The sequence below is a fragment of the Pristiophorus japonicus genome, chromosome 6 (assembly GCF_044704955.1).
Source record: "Pristiophorus japonicus isolate sPriJap1 chromosome 6, sPriJap1.hap1, whole genome shotgun sequence".
Lineage (NCBI taxonomy): Eukaryota > Metazoa > Chordata > Chondrichthyes > Pristiophoridae > Pristiophorus > Pristiophorus japonicus.
In genome coordinates this window covers 14,808,597-14,828,415 of record NC_091982.1, presented here as the reverse complement: position 1 = coordinate 14,828,415, position 19,819 = coordinate 14,808,597, and positions in this window count along the sequence as shown.

The following is a 19,819-nucleotide window of genomic DNA, read 5'->3' as shown; positions in this document are numbered from 1 at the left end:
GAACGAGCCTGCATAGTCTACGTGAATACGTGACCATGGCCTGGTGGGCCAGGGCCACGGACTGAGTGGGGCCTCCCTGGGGGCATTGCCCAGCTGGGCACACGTCGTGCACCCGCGAACACAGTGTTCCAGGTCTGAGTCAATTCCCGGCCACCATATATGTGACCTGGCCTTCATTAGCACGATGCCTTGGTGCTCACTGTGGAGTTCCCTGATGAATGCTTCCCTTCCCTTCTGGGGCATGACTACCCGGCTGCCCCATAGTAGGCAGTCGGATTGGATGGAGAACTCATCCATCCTTCTGTGAAATGGCCTGACCTCCTCGGGGCATGCTCCGTGTGCAGGTGCCCAATCCCCAGTCAGGACACATTTCTTAATCAAGGATAGGAGGGGATCTCTGTTGGTCCAGATTTTGATCTGGCGGGCTGTGATGGGGGAGCTTGCGCTATCAAAGGCTTCAACGGCCATGACCATCTCAGCGCTTTGCTCCGCTGCCCCCTCAGTGGTGGCCAGTGGAAGCCTGCTGAGCGCGTCAGCGCAATTTTCAGTGCCTGGCCAGTGCCATATGGTGTAGTCATAAGCAGCCAGCGTGAGAGCCCATCGCTGTATGTGAGCTGATGCATTGGCATTGACAGCTTTGCTGTCTGACAACAGGGATATTAATGGCTTGTGGTCCATTTCTAACTCGAACCTTCTGCCAAAAAGGTACTGGTACATCTTTTTCACCCCGTAGACACATGCGAATGCTTCCTTTTCAACCACCCCATATCCCCGTTCTGCTTGGGAGAGCGACCTGGAGGCATAAGCCACAGGTTGGAGTTGGCCCTCATCATTACTCTGCTGCAACACGCACCCAACCCCATAGGATGATGCATCACATGTCAAAACCAATTTCTTACAGGGGTTGTACAGAGTCAACAGCTTATTAGAACGAAGCAGGTTCCACACCCGATTGAAAGCCCCAAAACCAATCGCAACTCTTATGCAGGAGCACGTGTAGCAGCTCCAACAATGTGCTTAAGTTCGGCAGAAAGTTCCCGAAAATCATTCAAGTGTCTCAGAAATGAACACAACTCCGATGTGTTGCCGGGCCTGGGTGCACGACGAATCGCCTCCGTTTTGGATTCGGTAGGCCGGATCCCGTCTGCGGCAACCCTCCTGCCCAAAAACTCGACCTCTGGGGCCAATAACACACACTTGGACTTCTTTAGTTGCAGTCCTACCCGGTCCAGTCGGCGTAGCACCTCCTCCAGGTTGTGGAGGTGTTCCTCGGTCTCTCGACCCGTGATAAGGATGTCGTCCTGAAATACGATTATTCCAGGAATGGATTTGAGCAGGCTTTCCATGTTCCTCTGGAAGATAGCGGCCGCTGATCGAATGCCAAACGGACACCTGTTGTAGACAAACACCCCCTTGTGCGCGGTGATGGTGGTCAGTAGCTTGGATTCTTCGGCCAGTTCCTGGGTCATGTAGGCCGAAGTGAGGTCCAACTTGGTGAACAGTTTGCCGCCTGCCAGCGTGGCAAAAAGATCCTCCACTCTTGGAAGCGGGTATTGGTCTTGTAGTGACATTGGGTTGATGGTGGCCTTGTAGTCGCCACAGATCCTGACCGAGCCATCCGTTTTTAGGACAGGGACGATGGGGCTTGCCCAGTCGCTGAATTCAATGGGCGAAATTATGCCCTCTCTTAGCAACCTGTCCAACTCACTCTCAATTTTCTCCCGCATCACATCTCTGACTTTGTGCACTGGGCTGGCGTCTGGGGTGATGCGTATCACTACTTTGGTACCTTTGAAAGTCCCGACACCAGGTTGAAATAGTGACTCAAATTTCTGTAGGACCTGTGAGCATGAACTTCGTTCCACAGATGAAATGGCATGCACATCCCCCCATTTCCAGTTCATCTCGGCTAGCCAGCTCCTCCCCAAAAGCACGGGACCATTTCCCGGGACAATCCAGAGTGGCAGCTGGTTCTCTGATCCATTATGTGTGACCACCAACATTGCACTGCCTAGCACTGGGATGATCTCTTTGATGTACGTCCGTAATTGTGTGTCAATGCATTCTAGTTTAGGTCTGCTAGCTCTGAGTGGCCATAGTTTCTCGAATTGTTGGACACTCATAAGTGACTGGCTGGCTCCTGTGTCTAGCTCCATGCGTACCGGGATGCCGTTTAATAGGACTTTCATCATCATAGTGGTGTTTTGGTATATGAGCTGTGGATATTTGCCACATGAACCCGTTGGACTTCAGCATCCATTGCTTTGTCCCAAGCATCAACCTGCCTTGCAGATCCCTCTTCTGGTTCATTTGCTTCGTAATTTAGCCTTGCTGCGGGCTTCCTGCACATTCTGGCTAAATGTCCACTGAAGTTACAATTTCTACAGATAAATTGTTGAAACCTACAGGTTTTGCAGGAGCATGTCTGCCCCCGCACCTCCAGCATGAGCTGAGATCGTTGTGAACAAAAGGACTGTTACCAGGCATTCCTCTCTGATTGTCTCTTTGATTACTCTTGAGCACTCTATTAATGGGTGTCAATGGCTTCATCCCGGGACGCATTGTCCACCGTGATGGCGTAAATGTCCGTTCAACCTGCCATTGTCTCTGTTGAGGACCCACTCTAGAGTCTGTTGCTGCCTGGGTGGTGTTGAATTGCTCTTGCCTGCCTGCGGGGTTCTGAGTCATGTTTACAATGTTAACTCCCTGATCCATCGCCACGTTGGGAGCAGAGTTGCGCGCGTATATTATCTTGGTTTCCTCCTCCCCCGCCATGAAGGTCTGAGCCATCAACGCCGCCGCTTCCAAGGTCAAGTCCTTGGTCTCAATTAGCTTTCTGAAAATCCCGGCATCACCCATGCCCTCAATAAATAAATCCCTTAACATCTCCCCCCTGCAGGCATCTGTGAACTTACAGAGGCTGGCCAAGCGCCGAAGGTCCACAACGAAGTCCGGTATGCTCTGTCCTTCCCGACGTTGGTGTGTATAGAATCGGTGTCGGGCCATGTGTATACTGCTCGCCGGTTTGAGGTGCTCACCGATCAGTTTGCTGAACTCTTCAATGGTTTTGTCCGCCGGCTTCTCGGGTGCAAGCAGGTCTTTCATCAGCGCGTACATCTTAGGTCCACAGCTGATCAGTAGATGCGCCCTTCGCTTGTCAGCCACTGCATCTCCCAGCCAGTCCTTCGTGACAAAGCTCTGCTAGAGCCTTTCAACGAAATTGTCCCAATCCTCACCAACACAGTACCGTTCCTCTGTGCTACCGGTGGCCATTCTCGTGAGTCGTTGATTCCCATTCCTCGTCGCCAAATGTAGTGTTCTTACACACTACTATAAATTCACACGAGGCACATTCTGCAGACAAGGTCACTCTGTGACCTGAACTTTTATTCACAGGGCCAAGGAGTGCTGACCCTGCGTGGGACCTCCCTTTATATACCTGATGACCAGGTGAGGAGTGTCTCCCACAAGTTCACCCCCTGTGGTCAAGGTGTGCATTTCTTAGGTGTATACAGTATGCAGTGTTGTTATGAAGGTTACAGTTACATGAAGGTTAGATACATGACACACCTAGGCCCAGACGCAAGGCCCATCCATCACAAAACCAGAGCGGTCCCGCACATGATGAGAGAAAAGGTCGAGCTCGAATTGGACAGGCTACAATGCGAGGGGGTCATCTCACCGGTCGAATTTAATGAATGGGCCAACCCCATTGTTCCGGTGTTAAAGAGCGATGGCACGGTCAGGATTTGTGGAGACTAGAAGGTCATGATCAACCGAGTTTCGAAACAAGATCAGTACCCGCTACCGAAAGCTGATGAACTGTTTACAACGCTAGCCGGGAGGAAATCATTCACCAAATTGGATCTAACATCAGCCTACATGACACAGGAACTGGTTGAATCATCAAAGAAACTTATGTGCATCAACATGCACAAAGGATTGTTCCTTTACAACAGGTGCCCTTTTGGCATTCGTTCGGCGGCAGCCATATTTCAGAGAAACATGGAGAGCCTATTAAAATCCATCCCCAGGACCATGGTATTCCAAGACGACATCCTAGTCACAGGGCGTGACATCGCCGAGCACCTGAACAATCTGGAAGAGGTTCTGCATTGTCTGGACAAAGTAGGACTCAAGGTGTGCATTTCTTAGGTGTATACAGTATGCAGTGTTGTTATGAAGGTTACAGTTACATGACGGTTACATACATGACACACCTAGGCCCAGACGCAAGTCCAATCCATCACAAAACCAGAGCGGTCCCGCACATGAAACAGAGGCTATCAAAAATGCGCCCAGGCCCCAGAATGTGACGGAGCTGCGTTCGTTCCTGGGTCTTCTCAAGTACTTCAGTAACTTCTTATCCAAATTGAGCCTTTGCACAAGCTGCTCAGGAAAGGAGACGACTGGGTGTGGGGTGAACTTCAAGACAAAGCCTTTGAGAAGGCTAGAAATCTGTTGTGTCCCACAAGCTACTGGTACTGTATGACCCATGCAAGCATCTAGTTTTGACCTGTGATGCGTCATCCTATGGGGTCGGCTGCGTACTCCAGCAAGCCAATGAGTCAGGCAAACTACAACCAATTGTATACGCGTCTCGAAGTCTGTCCAAGGCGGAAAGAGCCTACGGCATGGTACAGAAAGAGGCTTTAGCATGTGTTTATGGGGTAAAAAAAAAAATGCACCAGTACCTGTTTGAGCTTTGCTTCGAGCTGGTAACCGATCACAAGCCGCTTATATTGTTGTTCTCGGAACATAAAGGTATCAATACCAACACATCGTCCCGCATCCAGAGGTGGGCACTGACATTATCTGCCTATGATTATGTCATTCGCCATAGACCAGGCACCGACAACTGCGCTGATGCATTGAACCGGTTACCGTTGCCCACACTGGAGGTGGAAACACCAATGCCCGCAGAGATTACTCATGGTCATGGATGCCTTTGAGAGTGAAGGGTCGCCTGTCACTGCTCAACAAGTTAAGACCTGGACCAGCCAGGATCCGACCCTATCAGTTGTAAAATGTTGTGTTCTTAACGGGGACTGGTCGACCATCCCCAAGGAAATGGGTGATGAAACCAAACCATACAGCCATCGCAAAGATGAGCTTTCCATCTAGTCCTACTGTTTACTCTGGGGTAATCGTGCTGTAATGTCCAAGAAAGGCAGGGCGAGATTTGTATGGAAGTTAGATAGTACGCATCCCAGTATTGTCATGATGAAGGCCATCGCCAGGTCCCATGTTTAGTGGCCTGGCATTGACTTGGACTTAGAGTCATGCATGAATCAGTGCAACACTTGCATGGAGTTAAGCAATGCCCCACAGGAAGCTCCACTCAATCTGTAGTCATAGCCATCCAAACCATGGTCTAGAATCCACATCGACTTTGTGGGCCCCTTCTTCGGTAAAGTGATTTTTTGTGGTGGTGGATGCATACTCCAAATGGATAGAATGTGTGATCATGTCATCCAGCACTTCCACTGCCACCATTGAGAACCTGAGAGCCATGTTTGCCACACATGGTCTGCCAGACATTGTTGTCAGCAACAACGGACCGTGTTTCACGAGCCTGGAGTTTCAAGAGTTCATGAAATGCAACAGCATAAAACACGTGAGGTCAGCCCCGTTCAAACCCGCGTCCAATGGTCAAGCGGAGCGGGCAGTTCAAACCATCAAGCTCAGCCTGAAACGTGTAACTCACGGTTCCTTGCAGACACACCTGTCACGTATACTGCTCAGTTACAGGACAAGGCCATACACACTCACCGGGGCCAAGCCTGCGGAACTATTGATGAAGAGAGGCCTCAAAGCCAGGCTCTTTCTAGTCCATCCTGACCTTAACGATCATGTTGAAACCCGACGTCAACGCCAGCAGTGGTATCACGACCGCGCCGCAATATCTGTAAATGACCCTGTGTATATACTTAACCATGGTCAAGGGCCCAAGTGGCTCCCGGGCAATGTTACAGATAAGGAGGGTAACCGGGTGTATATGGTTAAGCTCAAGAATGGCAGATGTGCAGGAAACACATTGATCAAATCAAGCTAAGACACACTGATGAATCAGAACAGTTGGAAGAAGACACCGCGAGCTTAGACGACCAACCAACTCACGTCCAGCCATCAGAAGAACCCACTGTGGTCAACGCCAATCCCCAAGTCGTGAGAGATTCGGAAAGCACTGGGATTGTACTGAGACGGTCAACTAGGGAACGAAGGGCTCCAGATTATCTAAACTGGTAATAATGGACTTGTGCCAAGAACTGGGGTGGGGGGGGGGAATGATGTAATGTATGTACATAAGGTCTGCCCACCAACAGGGGGCACTAACGTCGGAGATCCTAGGGTCACAGGTACACTCGTGTTGGCCCGGTATATAACCTGAACTTCATCTTTGTATCTTCATTTCTGGAAGCCATTAAAGACTGACCAGGTTACACCTAGTCACTGGCTCACATTATGGAGTTCATTGTATCATTTCATACACCACAATTACCATCGCCGAATCCCCCACCATCAACATCCTGAGGGTTATCATTGACAAAAAACTTAACTGGACCAGCCATCTAAATACTGTGGCAACAAGAGCGGGTCAGAGGCTGGGTATTCTGCGGCGAGTGTCTCACCTCCTGACTCCCCAAAGCCTTTCCACCATCTACAAGGCACAAGTCAGGAGTGTGATGGAATACTCTCCACTTGCCTGGATGGGAGCAGATCCAACAATACTCAAGAAGCTCGACACCATCCAGGACAAAGCAGCCCAAGTGATTGGCACCCCATCCACCACCTTAAACATTCACACCCTCCATCACCGATGTACGTGGTTGCAGTGTGTACCATCTACAAGATGCACTGCAGCAACTCTGCAAGGCTTCTTCAGCAGCACCTCCCAAACCCGTGACCTCGACCACCTAGAAGGACAAGGGCAGCAGGTGCATGGGAAATCCACCACCTCCATGTTCCCCTCCAAATCACACACCATCCTGACTTGGAAATCTATTGCCATTCCTTCATTGTGGTGGGTCAACATCCTGGCACTCCCTCCCAGGTGAATAAGGTGGTTAAGAAGGCATACAGAATGCTTGCCTTTATTGGCCAAGGCATAGAATATAACAGCAGGGAGGTTATGCTTAAATTGTATAATACTTTGGTTAGGCCACAGCTGGAATATTGCATGCAGTTCTGGTCGCCGTATTATAGGAAGGACGTGATTGCACTAGAGAGGGTGCAGAGGAGATTTACTAGGATGCTGCCGAGAATGGAGGATCGTAGTTATGAGGACAGATTGGATAGGCTGGATTTGCTCTCATTGGAACAGAGGAGGTTGAGAGGCGACCTCATTGAGGTGTACAAAATATTGAGGGGCCTGGACATAGTGGATAGTAAGGGTCTATTTCCATTGGTGGAGGGGTCCATTACGAGGGGGCATAGTTTTAAGGTGGTTGGTGAAAGGTTTAGAGGGGACTTGAGGGGAGCTTCTTTATGGAGAGTGTTGTGGGGATCTGGAATTCGCTGCCTGAAAGAGTGGTGGATACAGAAACCCTCACCACTTTTAAGAGATGGTTGGATGGGCACTTAAAGTGCAGTAACCTGCAGGGTTACGGACCTAGAGCTGATAATTGGGATTAGACTGGATGACCTTTTGTTGGACGGAGCAGATATAATGGTAAGTACTGTAGGGAATAGAATACGGCCAGTGTGATCTCCTGGACTAGTTTCGATCGCCTGGATGGGGTCGGAGAGGAATTTTCCCAGATTTTTTCTCCCTAAATTGACCTGGGTTTTTATCTGGTTTTTGCCTCTCCCAGAAGATCGCATGACTCCAGTTGGGGTGAAGTGTAGAATGTTTTAGTATAAGGGGTGTCGCAGTTGTGGTGAGGCAGATTGGTTGGGCTGGGTGCTCTTTGCCTTTCCGTCGTTGTCATAGGTTTATATGTAACCTTTAGGGCTGCAGACCAAGGGCCGTGTGGCTCTTTGTCGGTCGGCGCGGGCACAATGGGCCGGAATGACCTCCTTCTGCGTTGTAAATTTCTACGTTTCTATGTTTCTAACAGCACTATGGACTGCAGCGGTTCAAGAAGGCGGCTCACCACCATCGTTTCAAGGGCAATTAGGGATGGGCAATAAATGCTGACCTTGCCAGCGATGCCCAGATCCCAGGAACGAATATAAAAATTATATATGAAGTGTGGGGAAACAAGGGTTGAAATAGTGGTGGGAGTTGGAGGTGCAGAGTATCCTAGTAACAGGAGAAGGAGGTGGAGTGAAAGTGTGGTGCAGTGATTGTAGGAGAGTGAACAGAAGTGAGGGGGGTGTGCATTGTGAGTAGTGAGGCTGCATGTGTGAGGAGAGAGTAATTGAGGTGAAAGATAGGATTATTAACTTACATTGAACATCATTCAGCTTTGCAGCCCTGTCCTGAGAGCTAAGCTCCTCACATTGACCTCTTCAATGACCCCTTTCCAGTGGCAGAGAAGATGTTGTTAAAGGCTTTACTATCCCTGAAGGAAACAATATCTGCTTTCTCTTGCCCATCACCTGGATCAGAGCTTCCATTGGAGAACATCTGTGTCTTCTCTGGATTTCTTGCAGCCATTTTGAACTTTTCAGCATTTCCTGATGTCTGCAGAGACAGTGCTCCTCCCCTTTAAGAGGTGATGGCTGCCTTTAAGTGGCATAAGAAACACCCAATTTCATCCCCACCCCCTGTCCTCCCCAACAACTGTGCAGCCAATAAGCAGTGCAGGTAACGCTGACTGTACACTTGACACATGATAACATAAGAACATAAGAACATAAGAATTAGGAACAGGAGTAGGCCATCTAGCCCCTCGAGCCTGCTCCGCCATTGAAACAAGATCATGGCTGATCTGGCCGTGGACTCAGCTCCACTTACCCGCCCGCTCCCCATAACCCTTAATTCCCTTATTGGTTAAAAATCTATCTATCCGTGACTTGAATACATTCAATGAGCTAGCCTCAACTGCTTCCTTGGGCAGAGAATTCCACAGATTCACAACCCTCTGGGAGAAGAAATTCCTTCTCAACTCGGTTTTAAATTGGCTCCCCCGTATTTTGAGGCTGTGCCCCCGAGTTCTAGCCTCCCCGACCAGCGGAAACAACCTCTCTGCCTCTATCTTGTCTATCCCTTTCATTATTTTAAATGTTTCTCTAAGATCACCCCTCATCCTTCTGAACTCACACAAGTAAAGACCCAGTCTACTCAATCTATCATCATAAGGTAACCCCCTCATCTCCGGAATCAGCCTAGTGAATCGTCTCTGTACCCCCTCCAAAGCTAGTATATCCTTCCTTAAGTAAGCTGACCAAAACTGCATGCAGTACTCCAGGTGCGGCCTCACCAATACCCTATACAGTTGCAACAGGACCTCCCTGCTTTAATACTCCATCCCTCTCGCAATGAATCCATCCCTCTCGCAATGAATGCGAGGTCACAGCACAAATTTTGCATGGTCACTGCATCCACTTGAACAGATATGTAAAATGCGCACTTCACTGTCTGTGCACCCGTTTTCAGGCCTGATCGAATTTATCGACCCTTGGTGGAAAGACCATGAAAGATGGCAACGTCATAGGGTCGGGGAGGGGGCAGGGATGGGAGAGATTTATGTGAATGGTGATATTTGATGAGGATAAGAGAGCAGAGAAGACAGAGGAAAAGGGACTAGAGAAATTTATATATATATATTGAAATCATCGAGCATGGAGAGTCATTAAGAGCAGAGGCTATGGAATAAGGTCTTGTTGAGGAAGTTGGCTTGTGTATTTGGTGGGTGGTACACAAAGATAATTTTAAATGATAAACAGGAGGAATGGAAAAGTGTAACGTAGTTGTCAGAGGAGAAGGTGCCAAAGAGATTGGGATAGAGGCAAAGCTGAGACTTGGCAATAAAAGATGCAGCATTGCCATAGTGGTTTGGTCTGAACAGTGCTTGAATGTGCAGCCAGAGAGCGAACCTTTGGTGAAGTGAGAAGAAATTGCTTTCCACAAGTCAGCTTTTTTGCCAGTGGCGGGGTGTTGATAGGTTGGTCCATGACGGGTGGAAAGTACTTTGTGAGAAGGTGAACATTCTAGGGAGTGAGGCAGAGCGGGTCAGAAAGGAGGCCATTTTGGCCCATCATGACGTGCCGGCTGACCAAGCTATCCAATCTAATCCCACTTTCCAGTCTTGGTCCGTAGCCCAGTAGGTTACGGCACTTTAAGTGCACATCCAAATATTTTTTAAATGTATTGAAGATTTCCGCCTCTACCACCCTTTCAGACAGTGAGTTCCACACCCCCACCACCCTCTGGATGAAGAAATTTCCCCTCATATCTCCTCTAAACCTCCCCCCCCGCCATTACTTTAAATCTATGCCCCCAGGTTGTTGACCCCTCTGCCAAGGGAAACAGGTCCTTCCTATCCACGCTATCCAGGCCCCTCATAATTTTATGCACCTCAATCAGGTCTCCCCTCAGCCTCCTCTGGTCCAAAGAAAACAAACTCAGCTTATCCAATCTTTCCTCATAGCCAAAATTCTCCAGTCCAGGCAACATTCTTGTAAATCTCCTCTACACCCTTTCCAGTGCAATCACTTCTTTCCTGTAATGTGGTGACCAGAACTGCACACAGTACTCCAGCTGTGGCCTAACCATTTTTTTTACAGTTCAAGCATAACCTCCTTGTTCTTGATTTCCATGCCTTGACTAATAAAGGCAAGTAATCCATATGCCTTTTTAGCCATCTTATCTACCTGGCCTGCTACCTTCAGGAATCTGTGGACCTGCACTCCAAGATCCCTTTGTTCCTCTATACTTTTCAGTGTCCTACCCATTTAATGTATATTCCCTTGCCTTGTTAGACCTCCCCAAATGCATTATCTCACACTTATCCAGATTGAATTCCATTTGCCATTGCTCTGCCCACCTGACCAGTACATTGATATCTTCCTGCAGTCCGCAGCTTTTGATGATCCTTTGCTAAATACAAAATGATGGACCAGAGAAATGATGTCCCAAAGACACTCCATCTATGAGAAGCAGTTAGAGTTACTGTTCATGAATTAGCAGGTAAAGATTCTCTTTGTTGGGTGAATATGTTTCAAAATGTTAAAAATGCAGAATTAGGTGGACTGTTATGTAATTTCTGATTTTTTGCCAGACGTCAATATCATCCTGTAAAGTTGCAGAAATTCCCAGAGCAAACCATTGTTCCAATGTTTACAAAGGCATAAACATTAAAATTTTCTTGGCTGTACTTCATCAATTTCCTTGAACATCAGAGAGATAAGTATCCATAAAACTCAAGGAACTTAGGGTTCCACACTTCTGTTCATCTGTGCTGTTATATGGCAGAGGTGTACAAAGAGCAGTAATCAGGGCTTTACGCCTTTATCACCAAAGACAAGAATCTGCTGAGAAGAGTTGAGTGAATAGCTCTTTGAACCAGTCATCTTAGCTCAATGCATTGCAAATTACTGATTGTGTGGCATACTATCTTTCTCATATTCCTGCTTCTTTAAATCATTTTATTTGTAAATAAATGTGGACAGTAATTTAACCTGTACAAATTGATTTACCATTGTGAATATTTTCCTGCGTTCTGAATTGACAGGAGATGTGGGAAGAATCCGGCATGCTCTCCAGTAGCAATTTATCATGTTAGATCTGTGGTACACTAATTCAATATGACAGAGAATAAAAGGTGCAGGTTTCAGTTTGGGCAGATTCAATCTGCTTACAGAAACTGTCATAAAGCTGATTACATGAGAAAAACAGATTGGTAAAAGCCCAAGCTATACAAATAGCTCCAGCCAAATGTGGTGACCTTCAGCTGTCAAAATGTGAGAAATTGCATGGGAGGGATTAATTCATACCTGAACCTAAACTGTAATTCTCCCAAACTGACCCAATTTGGATCACCTAAAATTTAAATTTATTTTGGGACATGTCATCTGTATGGCTCTATACTACTAATGGCACACATAATCCCTCACCTTGGAGGTATCACTCAATGAAAATGTAGTTACCAAGTGGTACAATGGAGTGTTGCATTAGAACATCAGCATACGAATGCCACAGATGTAAAGTCCTTGAACGTATTGTCACCTCTCAAATCCAGGCCCATCTTTTCCGCAATTCCATGTTTCAATCGTTCCAACCCAGTTTCCGCGCCTGCCACAGTGCCTCATCAAAGTCACAAATGACATCCTTTGTGATTGTGATGAAGGCAAAGTATCTTTCCTCGTCCTTCTTGGCTTGTCTGCAGCCATTGACACAGTTGACCACTCCATCCTTCTCCAAAGCCTCTTCACTGTTGTCCAGCCGGGTGGGACTGCAATTGCTTGGTTCCATTCTTAGCTATCTAATCGTAGCCATAGAATCACCTGAAATGGCTTCTCTTCCCACCCCCGCATCATTACTTCTGGTGTCCCCAAGGATCTATCCTTGTCCCCCTCCCAATTCTCAACTACATTTTGCCCCTTAGCGATATCATCTGGAAACACAGTTTTCACATGTATGCTGATGACACCCAGCTCTACCACACTACCTTGCTCCTCCACAGTCTCTACATTTTCAGACTGCTTGTCCAACATCCAGTTCTGGATGAGCAGACATTTTCTCCAACTGACTATTAGGAAGACCGAAGCCATTGTTTTCAGACCCCATCACAAACTCCGTTCCCTAGAAACTGACTCCATCCCTCTCCCCAACTCCTGTCAGAGGCTGAACCAGACTGTTCGCAACCTTGGTGTCATATTTGACCCTGAAATGAGCTTTTGACCACATATCCGCAGCATAGCTACGACCGTCTATTTCCACCTCCGTAACATCGCCCATCTCCGCCATTGCCTCAGCTCATCTGTTGCTGATGCCCTCATCCATGCCTTTGTTACCTCTAGTCTTGATTTTTCCAATGCACCCCTGACTGACCTTCCATATTCTACTCTACGTAAGCTAGAGGTGTCCAAAACTCAGCTGCCCATGTTTTAACTCACACCAAGTCCCGTTCACCCATCACCCCTGTGCTCACTAACCTACATTAGCTTCCAGTTAAGCAACGCCTTGATTTCAAAATTCCCATTCTTATTTTCAAATCACTCCAAAGCCTTGCCCCTCCCTATCTCTGGTAATCTCCTCCAGCCCCACAATCCTCCGAGATGCCTGCGCTCCTCTAATTCTGCCCTCCTGAGCATCCCTGTTTATAATTGCTCAACCATTGGTGGCCGTGCCTTCTGTTGCCCAGGCCCCAAGCTCTGGAACTCCCTGCCTAAACCTCTCCGCCTCTCTACCTCTCTTTCCTTCTTCAAGACGTTCCTTAAACATAAGAACATAAGAATTAGGAACAGGAGTAGGCCATCTAGCCCCTCGAGCCTGCTCTGCCATTCAATAAGATCATGGCTGATCTGGTCGTGGACTCAGCTCCACTTACCCGCCCTTTCCCCGCAATCCTTAATTCCCTTATTGCTTAAAAATCTATCTATCTTTGACTTGAAAACATTCAATGAGCCAGCCTCAACTGCTTCCTTTAAAACATCCCCCTTTGACCAAGCTTTTGGTTACCTGCGCTAATTTCTACTTATACGGCTCGGTGTCAAATTTTTATCACATAACACTCCTGTGAAGTGCCTTAGGATGTTTCACTACATTAAAGGCGCTATATAAATACAAGTTTTTGTTGTTGATGGTTGGTGAGATGTTACTTTCAATACTATCGAGTTTCTGGTCTCAGCATTAATCTGATGAAGCAGTGAGCAGAATCTAGGAAGAGAGAATTAAATAGAGAGTGATTGTGGGCTACTCTCATGCACCTTGCAATGTCTGGTTACCGAGTAGCATTAGAAGACTCCGGGTGCTAGGTCACCTTTTCAAATATTGACAGTGAAGGGAAAAATGAAGAAAAAAACAATCACTGAAAAAGAGTAAGCCAAACAACTTTTTTTTTGTTGGAGGTGGGGGTCCTTGGTGATGCAGAAGGTTAAACATTGTTCTTTCTCATTGGTTCAAATCCAGCCAAGTTTCATTGGATGAAAATCTCATCCGTCTGCTGACTATATGTAAAATTAGTTTATGCAAGTCTGAATTCAATCCTTGGTGGAGTTGACCCACAGCACAAATCAGATCTTTATTCAGGACTAATTGCCAACATCACTCGCAGCGGCCATGACAAGACATGTAAATAGAAAAAATATAACATTGCTATAATAGGCTTAGGGGGAGAAATTGGGGTCATTTGCAACCTCCGGTTAGCGCTTCCAGAGGGGCGCAAATAACTTTGTGACTGGGCGTGGCGCCACTCGGTGGGAGTTTAGCAGCGGCGCTACGATGTTGCACCCCGATCTCCTGCGCTCGGCGATCGTGACGTCGTCATCGTGCGCATCACCCCGTTAGCACCCTGGCACCTAAATTGTGTTTCGCCCCCTGAAGCAATGGCGGGCGATAACACCGACAGCTTCAGGGGGCGCTGGCCACTACCAGGGCGAAATTTAAAAGGCTGTCTGCTCCTGAAAAATAATCTCCTGTTTTCTTTTCCGCTCCGGTGCCACTTTGGACGCGGGGTCGGTGCCGCGATCGTTCAGCCCGGCACTCTGCTTGAGTGTCGGCTGATTGCGCAACACCCCCACTTCCCGGTGGTCCAGGTTGGCGGGTTCCCAATATGCAGTGTATGCAGCTCGGGCCCTTCCCTTTATTTCAGGGAAGAGCCTCTCCTATGCTGCTGTGCTCCGCGGCCCAGTGCATAGCGCTGCTGAGCCGTGCGCCCCTCTCCCGCCCTAGACGGGAAGTGGATCACTTCCTTTCAGGGATGTAACCTCAATTTATCACGAGAGGTGAGACTTTGGCGCAAAGTCTCGCGCCTCGCAAGAGTTAACACCCCCCACCCCCAACCCCACCTCCTAGGCCTTAGCCTCTGAGGTTGAAGTGAGCATGTACTGGGTAAATATGGAGTGAATGTTTACTTTCCATCTAACACGTCTCTTAACAGGGAATGAAGTCTTTGCTCCTGGGGTGTCTGAAATAATAAACCTCTTCCCCAGCATCCCTCAGCGTGATGAGCACAGAACTCACAGAAAGGAAACGGGACAAAGTTATTTTACTGAAATCTACCCAGTTGCTTTTTATAACTTCAAAGTAAGTCAACCGACTCAGTGACCTTGTAACATGATTAGGATGCAGGAACCTTGGCAAACAGATCAGTGCAGTTAGTTTTTTAATCGCCTTTCTGTTCCATTTGACTACCCCTGCCAACCGGTGTCATTATAGAAAAAAAAACAGGAAGAAAATGTTGGTTTCTATACAGGTGTAACATTATGGCCACAGAAGGTATCCAGTAAAGATTTAATTTCAATAAATTGTTCGACTGAAAGGGGTAGGAGGTGCATGTGAATTCTATAGTCTACACAATCAACTCCAAATAAACAAATCGCTGATATAGAGCAAATCTGATCTATACATAAAATAGTAATAGACCAAACCCCTTCACATCATTCCCAATATATAAAATCTCAGTGGTCCAAACCAATTACCAGTATGGAGTCCCAATAGACCAAAAATTATTCCCAATGTATAGATTCTGAATATATCAAACCTCTTCTCTGTACAGAATTCTGAAGCACCAGCACACAGATGACATCTGTATATTGTCCAATTTTGCTATGAGATAGCATTTCATTTGTTAATGAGAGCATGCTGCAGGGGACATGAGTTATTAAAATGTTTCATCCATTGATTCCCTGATTCACCTCATAATCCATGAACAAGGGATCACTAAAATCCATTTTTACTCTTTTCCATCAATAAATTGTCACCATTGTTTGGATGGTAAGTCAGCATAAAGTGAACTCCGTATGAATTTGATATGGAAAAAAACATTTCTTAACAAATCTAAGTTCTAGAGATGAGCGAGAATTAGATCTGTGACAGCTGCATGCATGTTATATCTGTATGTACTGGACTGGCATCACAGATACTATATACGCCCATCTCTGAACCCAACTTTCTGCAGAAAAAGAAATGAAGGCTGTGAAATTTGGATTTTTATTTAAGAGGAGCTAGATATTCTTTTGGCACTGCTGTGAGGATTCTATTCTTTATATTGGAACAAACATCAGTCATTCATTTGTAGTTGAGTATGGAGCAAGGATAGTAATACATTGACATCGTTAACACACTGATAGTCTCCTGAAGAATAAGTTCACCATCAAAGGCTGACACGTGTTGCATACAAAGATATTATTTACTAAAAGCAAGACCATAACTGTTCCCTTGTGTATAATTTTTTATTATCCGACCATCACAGTGGCAGATAAGTGGTTGGAACCACAGTAATAAACACAGCAGCCGCGGAAATCCGTGGGCCGGATACTGCAACAGTTATGCAGAAATCGTGCCTGCTGGTAACCCCCTACCACTTACCCTAAAACTCGGGCACCGCTACCCCCCCCTTTCTCCTCACATATTGTGGCACAGTCAGAAGGGTCTGGGGGTGTGCTGGGCTACAACGAAGGGGAATCCTGCAACATGTTTTCCCCTCTTTATGATTTATTTGTTAGAGGAGGAAAAGCAGAAGGAACATCAGGCAACCTGGCAAACTAAGCTTAGAAGGCAGCACAAAGGATATCTAGAACCTCCTGAAAATACCAAGCCACCAAGCTGTATAGCCCCAAAAGAACATCTCTCAGTATATCTGTGGAGCTCTGAAGTCTGCAGAACATGCTCAGCAGTTCCTGGGGCTGCCACTCGCTCCAGGATAGCACATGATCCTTAAAAAAGAGAAATCACTTCTAATCTTTGACCATTAGCACTCAGCCAGCACAAACTATTTGTGGGTGCAGACCATCCCATGTCTCTATCCCCTATAACATTGGCTAGGTAAGTCTCGAGGATTTTCATTGCCTCCTCCTGTGTCCCTCCTCCTGTAACTTGTCCTTCGCAGAAATTGTGTGCAATCGTACCTGTGTGTCAAAAGAATATTTGTTAGTGTCAGTCATACACTGTTGAATTTGACAACATTATGGAATTTCCAAAGAGACAGTAAGACTTCAATAGGCATGCATGCATTGTGGGATGCTGTATCTATTTAATTGAAATCCTCCATATGCAGGTGTTACTAAAGTTCATTTAGTGCACAAGGTGATAAACTAAAAATGCATTCACAAATCTAAGAGTAAGTATAGATCTACATTATGAAATATACAAAGTAATCATGGATGGCAGCTTGCAGTCATAACTCTTATCTTTGCTGACCTTGTGGGGTCATTAAAACTTGCCCTACATTTGAGAGGGGTCATGAGGGTTATGGAAGGTGGGCGCCAGAGGGACTGGAGTGCATCATCACCCCCGGCAACCAAATTTTAATTTGAACCACTAATGTAAAACTTAATTTGTTTAATTTGTCGGTTTTAGTGCCCCTCTAATAGGGGGCACTTGATTTATTGTTGTGCACAAAAATAGTTGAGGGTTATGGAGTTGTCATTCATTAACAATGCCACTTCCTTTCACATGGTTCTAGCAGTCCCACTATTAGATCCTCCTGTGCCTAATTTCAGTAAGAAGAGTAATTTCATCACTCTGTGGAGTTTGTTGCTCATTTCTGTTGGAGACGTATCTTCATTTTCCAGCATGCTGGTTCTGCTTTAAAAGCAGCCCAGCTTTAAATGCTGCAGCTGCAGCCTCAGAAAAGTTACCTCCATCCCCTTCCTACATATTTCTAGGCCTCCCAGGTGCAGTCCGTCAATTGCTGGCCTGTCATACGCCTTTGAGCTAATCCCATGAGATCTGGTGAGGTCAGTGCCAGGACCATTGTGCAGGTGGAAGTCCTGCCACAATACATTCCTTCTATGGATTGCAGGACCGAGAATTTTAGGGCTTCTGTATCTAATATGAGTGTATTTGGCCTTTGAATGCTTAACGGAACAGTGAACGAGGAGCTTTACTCTGTGTCCAGCCTGACTTTACCATGATGGTACAATGTGACGGGATCAAACTATATTTGTATTAATAAAAAAAAGACTACAAATGCTGGAAATTGGGAAAAAGAACAGAGAATATTGCATGTATACAGCAGGTCCATCAGTATCTATACAAATAAAAAAATAGGTTAATGTTTCAAATGTAACCCTTTGTCAGACATTAACATTTTTTCTTCGCAGATGGTGATGGACATATTGCATATTTCCAACATGTTCTATTTTTATTTCTATACCTAGCCAAGTACTTGCTTGGTGCAGACACTGGGAGAAAACATGCTTCAGCAACAGCATCCCCCACCTTGACGAAGACGTAAAGAATTGGCTAAAACATGATAAAAGTGTGGCAATTTGGAAAATTTTGCTGCAGTTATGATGGGCCACATGTTGGTTAATGTTAATTGTTCCCATATTAATGACAACTTGTAAAATATGTATTATTTCATCAACATGTTTGCAGTACAAACTTTTGACGTGATTTTAAATTAAAGGCAGTTGCAGGATGAATGGCTAAAGGGGTGAAGACTAACTCTTGAAATATCGTTTTTATATGTATGTAATCTAATCCTGATCCAGACATAACCTTGATCCAGGGTTGATTTATTTTGGCAGAATAGGTATGTGCTATACAAAAGCTGGAGCTAACAGATCCAAGATTGTCACAGACAAGGGCCTGCCAATGCGAAACAGGGATTATCTGAGGAATGCTGCAATTCAGCTATGAACATATTAAAATCTGGTTTTGGCAATCAAGTTACTGCAACATAATTAAAGTAAAACACTTGTGAACTATGAAAAAAACAGCCTTGGGTTAAAGCTATTGCATCAAAGGTTGGATTCCTCCCCAGGGGGTGGGTATGGGAATCTTCCTTAAAGACATGAACAATAAAGGGGGATTTTAACTTGATCCAGTGGTAGAACTCTCGCATGAATCAGAAGATCATGGGTTGAAGGACCCCCCCCCCCCCCACCCCCTGCCTCAAGGGATGGGCACATATTCCAGGCTGACTGTTCCCATTCCTGATCTAAAGTTGGGACCAAATGTTATAATGACGGTCGCTATATTAAGTGAGTGGTGGTATACCATCCTCCATAAAGGTGCACTTGATCCCATTGATGGAGCAAATCAGCTGATCAAATACAGAGGAGAGTGTGGTTGAGGCTGGGGTCAGTAAAACCATCCTCCCTGCTGCCCCCCACCCCCCGCTCTCTACCCCCAGGGCTGCAGCAGCCAACCTGCTGATACTAATGAGGTGCCCTTGTACAAACTTCAGTGGGACCAGTGCTGAAGAGCACTGTTGGGCATGAATCCAGCGTCAATGTCGGGATCACAACCCAATGAATCTTGAGGCTAGTAACTGGTTAATTATCTTAATGCTGTCTTTGGGGCCTTGCTGTACACAAATTGGTGCCACATTTGTTTTCAAAAACCAGCAGTGGCTATACTTCAAAAGTAATTCATGGTGGTGAAAGGCGCTATATAAATCTAAGTCTTTCTTTCATTCGGAACATAGGAACTGAAGTAGGCGATTCAGCCCCTTGATCCTCTTCCACCATTCAATGAATGTACCTCAACTCCATTTACTGGCCTTGGTTACATATCCCTTGATACCCTTAATAAAATCTATCGATCTCAGTCTTAAAATTACAATTGCCTGAGTATCCACTGCTTTTTGGGGAGCGAGTTGCAGATTTTCACTGCCCATTATGTGAAAAGTGCTTCCTATTTCCCTCATAAATGGTCCACCTTTAATTTTAAGGCCATGCCTCCTTGTTCTGGATTTCCCCGCCAGAGAAAATACATTCCTTGTATCTATTTTATTGAATCCCTTGATCATTTTAAATC